Raw genomic sequence first — 9,749 nt, forward strand, 5'->3', positions numbered from 1 at the left:
GTTGATTTAATGATGCATATCTCTATATTAGACTATTTTGAGCTGTAAATGACAAAAATCAGGTAAAATCCAAGGTTAAGTATAAAAGAGAGTTTATTGGCTTATTTAACTGATAAGTCCAGTGGTAAAACTAGTTTCAGACATGTCTGTATCTCTGGGTTCGAACAATGTCATCAGGACTTGGTCTGTCTGTCTTCCGGCTTAGCTTCTTTAGCTTCAATATTAGACAAACCTCCATGTGGTAGCAAGGGTGGCCTGTCTGCTCTGGGTCTATATGGTCTTTAGCACCTGCAGTATCACAACATCAGCGGGAGAGAGGTTTTTTGTTTTTAAATAGTGTCAGCAAAAGTACCAATTATGGTTCTCATTGGTCAGGTCTGCATCAAGTGTAAAAATGGGGGCAGGGTGGGGAGTTGGGAATCAGCCCCACTTCAACCACATAGGCTAAGGCTGGTGAGTGGTGGTTTCCTGAGAGCGATGTGGAGCAACCAAAAAATCAGGTGTATACACCATACTATCTATTTATTTATTAGATGGAGTCTCGCTCTGTCACTCAGGCTGGAGTGCAGAGGTGTGATCTCGGCTTATTGCAACTTCCACATCCTGGGTTCAAGTGATTCTCCTGCCTCAGCCTCCTGAGTAGGGAGGATTACAGGTGTCTGTCACCACACTCAGCTAATTTTTGTATTTTTAGTAGAGACCAGGTTTCACCATGTTGGCCAGGCTGGTCTTCAACTCCTGACCTAAGGTTATCTGCCCACCTTGACCTCCCAAAGTGCTGGGATTACAGGTGTGAGCCACCACACCCCACCAATGATATCTGTTTATAAAAAAAGGATTTAAAAGCAACGTTAGGAAATATTACTAAGTTAAAGTTTTTTTTAAATTTATTTATTTAACTTTAGGTGCATATTATATCTGGCATTTCTCCCCATGTTATCCCTCCCCACTCTCCTCACCCCCAGCTGTCTCTCCCCTACCCCCCGCAACTGCCCCCAGTGTGTGATGCTCCTCTCCCTGAGTCCACGTGTTCTCATTGTTCAACACCCGCCTATGAGTGAGAACATGCGGTGTTTGGTTTTCTGTTCTTGTGCCAGTTTGCTGAGAATGATGGTTTCCAGATTCACCCAAGTCCCTACAAAGGACATGAACTCATCGTCTTTTATGGCTGCGTAGTATTCCATGGTGTATATGTACTACATTTTCTTTGTCCATTCTATCATTGATGGGCATTTGGGTTGGTTCCAGGTCAGGGCTGCAATGAACATACGTGTGCATGTGTCTTTATAGTAGAATGATTTATAGTTCTTTGGGTATATACCCAGTAATGAGATTGCTGGGTCAAATGGAATTTCTACGTCTAGATCCTTGAGAAATCGCCACACTGTCTTACACAATGGTTGAACTAATTTACACTCCCTAAGTTAAAAGTTCTGATACTATTTTTTAGGTTATAAAGTTATTTTAGGGCCATAAAGGTGAAAAGAAACCAGGCCATTGGGTAGGAAAACATAATTTGTTAGAATTATAATGCTGATTCTTGCTGTTACTCTTCCCTCATTTCTTGATCTCATTACTGCTCCAAAATCTTGTGTCATAAATTTATCCTGTTTTGCAGCTTAATCTCACCTTCTATTTTCTTCCCCTGTGCCTATGGAACCCCATTCCCTACCTCCCTAAACAAATCAACAAGCCGCTCAATTCTACTGCTCTTTTAAGCTCTTCTTCTTATATTCATCAGCCAATTGTTTAAAGTCATCAATGATTTCCTTAATCATCAAATCCAATGGCCTTGGATTCTCCTTGATGGCTTGCTGTCTCTGTAGTATTTGACAATACTGGCTGACCTTTCCTTTTTGAAACCTGGAACCTTAGTTGCTATGAAACACACTCTCCAGATGTTTCTCTTAGCTTTCTGATGACTTTGTTTACTGTTGGTTTTTCTTCCTCATCTTCTTTATACGTGGGTGATTCTCAAGGTTCTGGCTTCAAATTGTTTCACTATTCACTTTTTTTGGCAGTTTCAAATACTGACTTTCAAAAGGGTATACATCTTCTATTTTTTTTTTTTTTTGAGACAGTCTCACTCTGCCACCCAGACTGGAGGGCAGTGGCTGCCTCCCATGTTCAAGCGATTCTCTTGCCTCAGCTTCCCATGTAGGTGGGATTACGGGTGTGTACCACCACACCCGGCTAATTTTTGTAGTTTTAGTAGAGACAGGGTTTTGTCATGTTGGCCAGGCTGGTCTCAAACTCCTGACCTCAAGTGATCCACCCACCTCAGTCTCCCAAAGTGCTGGGATTACAGGTGTGAGCCACCGCACACAGCCTACATCTTCTATTTAACTGCTTCTGATCAGTTCCTCTCCTAATACCCATGTGATTGAATCCTGTCCATTATCAAGAAAGACACAGCTTAACTTCTTAAATTCTTCTAAAACCATCTTCCCCTTCTGAATCCCATGGTAGTTTTTTTTAAAAAATGACACTACTTTAAAACTTGCATTAGTTACTTATGTGTCTTACTTTCTGGCCTATAAGCTGCTCCTTCTTTCTTTCTTTCCTTCCTTCCTTCTTTTATTCCTTTTCTTTCTCTCTTCTCTTCCTCTCCTCCCCTCCCCTCCCCTCTCCTTCTCTCTCTCTCTCTCTTCCTTCTTTCCTTTCTTTCTTTCGGATATGGGGCCCTTACCCTATAAACTTCTTTAAGAAGATTTTCTTCTTTTTAAACTTTTATTTAGGTTTGGGGTACATGTTAAGGTTTGTTGTAAAGATTATTTCTTCCCCCATGTATTAAGCCTAGTACCCAACAGTTATTTTTTCTGCTCCTCTCCATGCTCCCATCTTTCACCCTCAAGTAGACCCCAGAGTTTCTTGTTCGCTTAAGATTTTCTAATTCAACTCTGTATCTTGCATACTGTAATACACAGTGTTTTGTATTTATTTATTTATTTATTCAACATACATAAGCACTGACTGTATTGTGCTAGGAGCTGGGTAAGTGGTGAAAAAAAGTGGTTTCTGCCTTCAGACAGTTGAGAGTCTTGTGAAAATACATATCGTGTTATATAATCAATAAAACTTTAAAGAATGAATCTTACATCTTTAACTCCTTTTTCATCTTTCTCCAAACTCCTGACCTACATTCCTATACACTTTCCTCTGATAAATCCCACAGATTTCTCAAACCCAACAGCTGAATTGGATTCATGTTCTATGGACACGAGTAAGTTTGCCCCACGTTGAAGAAACTCACAATCAAGCACCTTCTCTCCCCAAACCTTCTGCTAATTTTAGTATCAATGTTACTATCTCCTCTTTATTACGAAGGGGAAATCTTCGTATTCTTTTTGATTTCTTCTTTTTTCTTCATATTTAATTCTTTAATTCAAACAATTATCCCTCTCGTTGAGGTCCTTTCACCTATAGCAGAGGTTGAAAATTAGTGACCCATGAATTGTATCTAGTCAGTAGAGCTGTTTTATTTGTTTTGTATAATATTATCAAAAATATGATTTCCCTGTTTCTCCTGAAAACTCAGAACATCTGGCAACACTGGGTCCTGATCCTTACAAGAATTGTCTGGAGTTTTAGATGGGACAGCTCAATCAACTCCACCCTTCTAAACTCTATCACTCCTTTTTTTTTATCACATCCAGTCCATTTTCTCCCTTATGAAACTTTCTTAGTCCCTAATTTAGGCATTTGAGTTTGCTGCCTCTGGCCTATATGATCATAGACTATTAGTAGTGGAAGAGATATAAAAAGATCGTCTCGTCTAACAGTTTCCTTCCTCTCTCCACTCTAAGAGATGGAGAAATGAGGGCTAAAGAACTTACATTACCCAATCAATTTCATACAGCTAATGTGTAACAGGATTCCATAATATGCCATTAGTCCCCCTCCCTCATATGGATCATGTGAAACTTTGGTTTAGTTGTGAGGAACCTCAGAATCCAATTTGTGGCACTCCTCTATCAATTACACGGACCTTTTGGTATGAAGTTTTGGGGTATTAACATACCTCTGGCTTTATTTTGTTTTCTAGTTATTTTTGCCTCAGTTTCTCTTCCAATCATTTTCTCATATTATAGTATATATTTTTTCCCCCAAGCATACTCAATATTTTGTGAAGGAGGTGGGATATCAATACAGGCATAAACTGTCAGGCTGTATTGTCTGGCTCCCAATTTCTTTCTTTCACCTGTCATTGTCCTTTGGCTACTCACATTCTCTATTTTCCTTGACAGCCAAACTTCTTGAAAGAATTGTCTTCACATGCTGTTCCACTTCATCCTGTCTTTTCAATTCACTGTAAACAGATTCAAAGTCTTCAATGCCTTCTTTGTTGCTGTGATATGAATCCCAAAATTATATCATATTCATACATATATGCAGGACACAAAATGGTTTTCCCTAAATCATCTCAACTATAAAATAATGCAGAGAAAAAAATTAATAGGTAATACATGAACATTTTGTTCTGGGTAGCTGGATGACTAGTGAGATTTATTTTCTTTTTTAAATTTTCCACAATTTTAAAAACAAGCGCATTAGAACACATCCCGATGTAAATTAGAAATTCTCAACTTACATTTTCTAAAAGAAGACAGAAAACTAGAAAAGCGACAGTGAAGAGTCACTGGGCCACACTTCATTTCACCTTAAGACTGACTCAGAAAAACAAGAGTGCAACTCAGATCCCCCGGTCTAGCGGCTGGGGCGCGGGGCACGACCGGACAAAGAGAGCCCTCACGACCCTCTAGCTCATCCTAAAAGACCTCTGAACATCTCCGCCTCTCCCGCTAACGGCTCCAAACCGCAGATAACGGTCAATCGCCTCCGGTTGTCCTGGTAACAGCCAGCAAACACAATTCCGCCTCCGTAACTCTTCCCAGAATGCTGTGCGTTTTCTGTCTTCATTTCCAGGTTCGGAGAGCCGTTTCTTCCGGAAGTATCTGCCTGGAGGTCACTTGGCGTTTTCTGGCTGCGTGGCGTCTTGTTGGGCAGGGTCGTGGGGATCCTTTTGTTTCTCACCGTTTAACAGGACTGGAAAGCTAAGCAAAGGCTTTACTCTCACGGAATTTTGGTTGGTCGTTGATAGATGAATTGGACGTTAGTTTTTTTTTTTTTTTTTTTTTTTTTGAGACGGAGTTTCGCTCTTGTTACCCAGACAGGAGTGCAATGGCGCGATCTCGGCTCACCGCAACCTCCGCCTCCTGGGTTCAGGCAATTCTCCTGCCTCAGCCTCCTGAGTAGCTGGGATTACAGGCACGCGTCACCGTGCCCAGCTAATTTTTTGTATTTTTAGTAGAGACGGGGTTTCACCATGTTGACCGGGATGGTCTCCATCTCTTGACCTCGTGATCCACCCGCCTCGGCCTCCCAAAGTGCTGGGATTACAGGCGTGAGCCACCGCGCCCGGCCTGGACGTTAGTTTTTAAAGAGCCGAAGGGTGCATATGTTAGCTTTATCTAACCATTCTGCAGTGTATACATATTTCAAAACATCATGTTATATACTATAAACATAATTTTTGTCAACTAAAAACAAAAACGTTAAGTACTAAAAGCTGTGGAGTCAGAATGTAGAGATGAATTTTTGAAATTAGAATATTTTATTTGGGAAGAAATAGTAATTTGGGGCATATGTGTAGACTGTGGTGGTTTTCGGTATGTCTGAAGAGTGAAGAGGTTAGGTATGTCTTTATACTGTAAGCAGATGAAGGTACACATGGCATCCAAAGCCCACTCAATTTTTTAAAGTTTATTTTTCTGATTATAAAGGTAATACATGCTTACTGAGGAACATTAGAAAATTTCGGAAGAATGTAACAAAAAAATTCCAATACCTACACAACCATTGACATTGTGGTATGATTTTTTTTTCTCTCTGTTCCTTCAACAATGAGTATTGAAAGAGTTTTAGCTAATTTAGTAAGGATATATTGCGGCTTTTGGTTTGTATTTTTTACTTGTGTAGCTGAAGGGTATTACAAATAGTCTACAGGAATAAAACCACATACCTACAACCAACTGATCTGAGACAAAGACAACAAAAATAAATGATGAGGAAAAGACACTCTATTTAATAAATGGTGCTAGACAAACTGGATAGACATGCAGAGGAATGAAACTGGACCCCTTTCTCTCACCATATGCCAAAATTAACTCAAGATGGATTAGAATTAAATGTAAAACCTGAAACAACAAAAATCCTAGAAGAAAACTTAGAAAAAACTCTTGTGGACTTTGGCCTAGGCAAAGAATTTATGAGCAACTCCTCAAAAACAAATGCAACAAAAACAAAAACAGACAAATGAATTTCATTAAGCTAAAAAGCTTCTGCATAGTAAAATAAATAAATAACCTACAGAATGGAAGAACATATTTGTAAACTATGCATTCAAGAAAGGACTAATATCCAGAATCTACAAGGAACTTAACTGAACCAGAAAAAACTAAACCCTATTAAAAAGAGGGTGAAGGACAGGGATAGACATTTCCCAAAAGAAGACATATAAGTGGCCAAAAAACATGATAAAATTCTCAACATCACTAATCATCAGAGAAATGCAGATTAAAACCATGGTGAGATACTGTCTTACACCAGTCAGAAGGACTATTATTGAAAAGTCGAAAAACAACAGATATTGATGAAAATTCAGAAAACAGGGATTGCTTATACACTATTGGTGGGAATATAAATTAGTACAACCTCTGTAGATACTAGTATGGAGATTTCTCAAAAGAACTAAAAATAGAACTACCATTTGACCCAGCAATCTCACTACTGGGTACCCAAAGGAAAACAAATTGTAACGGTGTGATGGCTCATGCTTGTAATCCTAGAGCTTTGGGAGGCTGAGGCAGGGGGATCACTTGGTGCCAGGAGTTTAAGACCAGCCTAAGCAATACAGCCAAACCTCCATCTCTACAAAAAATTAAAATGTTAATCAGACATGATGGTGCATGCCAGTAGTCCTAGCTACTCGAGAGACTGAGGTGGTAGGATTGCTTGAGCCCAAGAGTTCAAGGCTGTGGTGAGCTCTGATTACCACAGGCCATGTCTGTGAAAAAAAAAAAAAAAAAAAAAAAAAAAGAAATCGTTATGACAAAAAGACAAAGACATACAATCAACCACCAACCTAAGTGTCTACCAACAGATGGTTAAAGAAAATGTTGTATGCATATACCATTGAATACTATGCAGCCATAAAAATAATGAAATCGTGTCTTTTGCAGCAACATGGTTGGAGCTGGGGCCGGCCATTATCCTAAGTGAAATAATTCAGAAGCAGAAAATCAAATACCACATGTTCTCACTTATAAGTGGAAGCTAAACACTGGGTACACGTGGACATAGAGGGGAATAATAGACACTGGGGACTATAAAAGTGGGGAGGATGGGAAGGGAAGGGTGAGGGTTGAAAAATTAACTATTGGGTACAATGTTCACTATTTGGGTGATGGGTACACTAGACGTCCAGATCTCACCACTACGCAATATATCTATATAATAAACCTGCACACATATACCCTGAATCTATGTATACAAAAAGAAAGTATGAAAAAAAATCCAAATAGTATTTCAAATGTTTATAGGCTATGGTCTATTTCTAGGCATAGCTAGCCTTCCTTCAGTATTCCAAACTAATCACACTGTATTGTAATGGCTTAGTTTTCCATATGTGTATGTTTTAGTTCTATAACTGGATTGAAAGCTAGTTGTGTGGTCCTAGATAAATTATTGAATTTTGCTGAGCCCACTTTCTTTATCTGAAAATTAGAGATAATACTTCGCAGGGTTGTAGTGAGGATTAGAAATAATATGTCCAAGGTGAGTTTAATTAAAAAGTAGTTTCTTTTGTTGACTTTTGGCTTTAGCAGTCTATGCACATAGGAGGTGTTTGTATTTTTATAATATTCCAAATGAATGAATATCTTAGCATCACACTCAATTTAGATATTTATTGAGCATCTATGACACATAAAGCACTGTTTATAACCCCAAAGGCCTGGTGAGCCTGTATTATTCAGGTATGTTTCTTACATAAACCACATGCTGCTCTTCAACTTTAGCAATTTTCTTAGTCATCTGTTTCCTCAGTCTCGTAACACATTGCCTGGCCCATCATAGTAGGTGCTCAATAAATGTGTGAGCTGAGCAGAATAATTTCGTAGGAAAAGAGAAATACACAAATTGGATAAAACCTGGCAGGCTATGATGAAAACGATTAACAGTTACAAAGTACTTTGTACATTGGGAGATCAGGAGACATTAATTGTGATGAAGGTATTTGGGAATGCCCTGTGGAGTAAGTGTGGATAACCCCCGACATGGGCACTGAGGAAGGAGAGCTGTGCAAACCCCAGGCACAATTAGTGCCTGAAGAATATCTTAGTTTATAGTGTTATTACTCAGCTATTTCCTTTATATAATCCTTTATATATAATCATATATTAGTTTATAGAATTAGTGCCTGAAATATAACTTACTGCTTACATATATCTAGCTTATATAATCATACTTAGTACTTATATATAGCATACTTAGTTCCATAAATCTTTCTATATAATCATATAGGTATTGTAGTTGGAGCTGTACTGACACATTAGTGCTGATTTACATAATCCTTCCATATAACCATATAGTAGTTTATAGTAGGAGGAATGCCTACAGCAGTCACAGAACAGAAGCAGTACATGGGAAAACAGCCAGATCAGGGCAAGAACCAAAGACCCAAGTGGTGGCGTTCCTGCCTGAAAGGGCATACACTGTATGGCAGGCTTGGAGCAAGAACCTCTCCTCCTGATAAAGGAGTTGTAGTACCTTGCATCCAGTTCCTGGGGAAAGTAGGCCTCAGGCCTGAGATCCCGCAAATAACGGAGGGAGAAGAACCCCTCTGGTGTGACCAGTCACGGCAGCTGTAACCCTGTCAGTCTTTTCTCTCTTCTGTGCTAGCTCAAATCATTCTCCCATAAATATCTTAAGAGCACAAGTCTGTCAGCTCCCACTGCATTGGCTTACAGTATCTTTCTATTAGAAAACCTTTGAAGTCTCCAGCCCCCAGATAAGAAGTGTTGTGCACACCTGTTGCACACAGCCCACCTCCTTGCCTTGGTGATCTAATGGGGGTGAATCCTTTTTTTGTACATGACCCTCTACTGCGCATGGCCCACCTCTCTGCCCAGGTGACATAATGGGGTGGCCCCCTTGCTTGTGACTCACGTGATTATGTATGCCCTATCACTAAGCCTATAGATGATGACCTCACTTACTACCCTTTCCCCTGCTTGTACCTAATAAATACAGATGCTTCTGAGTGTTCGGGGCCTCGCCTGTCTCTGCTTATAGGTGGCATGGTCACCTGAGTCCAAATGCTCTTCACCAGTTCTTCAGTGTCCTGTCTCTTTACTTCTTAGATCCTGCACCTCAGCACAGCATAAGGGACACCCAATGACCCTGTGGGGCCAACAGCTCTACAGTAGGCAGATTTGACCTGGGACCCAGACATAGGGGCTGAGGAAAGGGGTTTAAAGATGGAAATAACAGTATGGTTATACTACTGGCATGTACCATCATGTCTGGTTAACTTTTTTTTTTTTTTTTTTTTTTTTTTGCGACGGAGTTTCGCTCATTACCCAGGCTGGAGTGCAATGGCGCGATCTCGGCTCACCGCAACCTCCGCCTCCTGGGTTCAGGCAATTCTCCTGCCTCAGCCTCCTGAGTAGCTGGGATTACAGGCACGC

General features: G+C 39.9%; 1 long non-coding RNA gene across 1 annotated transcript; it reads right to left on the reverse strand.

Moving 5' to 3' along the window:
- Positions 1–1,256: 1,256 nt before the first annotated feature.
- On the reverse strand, positions 1,257–4,879 carry LOC105729118 (uncharacterized). Its single transcript, XR_001110195.3, has 3 exons — positions 4,592–4,879; positions 4,227–4,309; positions 1,257–3,420 (listed from the first exon to the last, which is right to left on the reverse strand). It is a non-coding gene; the product is annotated as an uncharacterized LOC105729118 (long non-coding RNA).
- Positions 4,880–9,749: the final 4,870 nt, after the last annotated feature.

The sequence above is a fragment of the Aotus nancymaae genome, unplaced genomic scaffold (assembly GCF_030222135.1).
Source record: "Aotus nancymaae isolate 86718 unplaced genomic scaffold, 86718_ANA_hifiasm-v0.15.2.pri h1tg000016l, whole genome shotgun sequence".
NCBI classification, from domain to species: Eukaryota; Metazoa; Chordata; class Mammalia; order Primates; family Aotidae; genus Aotus; species Aotus nancymaae.